This window comes from Mesoplodon bidens (assembly GCF_964165515.1).
Source record: "Mesoplodon bidens genome assembly, chromosome: 7".
Lineage (NCBI taxonomy): Eukaryota > Metazoa > Chordata > Mammalia > Artiodactyla > Ziphiidae > Mesoplodon > Mesoplodon bidens.
The window spans coordinates 91,450,306-91,451,460 of NC_138164.1; positions in this window are offsets into that span (position 1 = coordinate 91,450,306).

A 1,155-nucleotide genomic window follows, 5' to 3' on the forward strand; every position below is an offset into this window, starting at 1 on the left:
CTTTCTTCACTTTGTTTCTCCCATGTGATGTACCCTTGGTTTTCTCCTCCTCCTCTGGCCTCTCCTCAAGTCTCCCTTGCTGCTTCCTCCTCCTTTCCTTGACTTTCAAACATTGGAGCTCCCCAGAACATAATCCCTGGGCCTCTTCCATGCTCAGCTCCTGCCTCAGACTTTAAATTTCAACCATCTGTTGGATGATACTCAAATGGATATCACCAGCCCTGACCTCTGCCCAGACCATTGGACTCATATAGCCAACTGTCTAATTGACTTCTGCACTTGGAGGTCTAATACACATTTCTAATCCTGCTATGACCCGTCACACCTTATCCTCCTAGTCTTCTCCATCTCAGTCATGGAAAATGACTCTCATCTAGTTGCTCAGGATCAAAACCTGATTGTTATTGACTCCTCTCTTTATTTTACGCTCCATATATAAATTCTGTGGATTCTATCTCCAAAATTCAATTCGAATCTGACCATATTTCCCCTTTCCATGGCTACCTGATCCAAATCACTACCAATTCTTGGCCTTGATTACCGCAATACCTTATCTCGTTTCATTATTGTGTACAATAACCTAATAGAAAAAAGATCAAAAGATATGAACAAACTGTTAATAGAAAAGAAAGCCCATAAACATATGAAAAGGTGATGGGCCTCATTCATAATAAGGGAAACTACACTGAGATACCATTTCACATCTATCAGCTTGGCAAAAATCTGATAGTTGACAACATATTCTGTTGTCAAGGCTTGGGAAACAGGCCCATACACTGTTAGTGGGAATATAAAGTAGTACAGTACTTAGGAAGAGACGTTTACCGCTATCTAGCAAAACTACCTATGCAGCTGCCCTTTGACTCAGGGATCCCATTTCTAGGAATTCTATCCCAAAGACACACATGCACAAATACGAGTGAGCTAAGTACAAGGGGGATTTTTGTCTCCATTATTTATTGCTGCATTTGTCGTTATTTATTTTTTGCTCTATTATTATTATTATTATTGTTATTATTATTATTTGCGGTACGCGGGCCTCTCACCATTGTGGCCTCTCCCGTTGTGGAGCACAAGCTCCGGATGCGCAGGCTCAGCGGCCATGGCTCACAGGCCCAGCCGCTCTGCGGCATGTAGGATCTTCCCGGACTGGGG